This window comes from Plasmopara halstedii (assembly GCF_900000015.1).
Source record: "Plasmopara halstedii genome assembly, contig: Scaffold_470, whole genome shotgun sequence".
Taxonomy (NCBI): Eukaryota; Oomycota; class Peronosporomycetes; order Peronosporales; family Peronosporaceae; genus Plasmopara; species Plasmopara halstedii.
The window spans coordinates 425,880-426,152 of NW_020187390.1; positions in this window are offsets into that span (position 1 = coordinate 425,880).

The window sequence follows — 273 nt, forward strand, 5'->3', positions numbered from 1 at the left end:
TAAAAGGGTCATCATGCAAACGATTGTCGTTCTACTAAACAAGATAATACATCGAAAGGCGACAAACAAGTCAAGTTTGCACTTTCACTACTTAATGGGCAGAAGGTCGTGACGGAAATTAAGTTGAAGAGGTGATTAAGTAGATACTGGATTCAGGATCCAGTCAACACTTAATCATAAACTCATCGTGGGTATTCAATACGAGACCAATAGACATTAGTTGTACCATTCCAGACGGTACCAAGCTCAAAGCCACCCTAGAAGGATCCATGT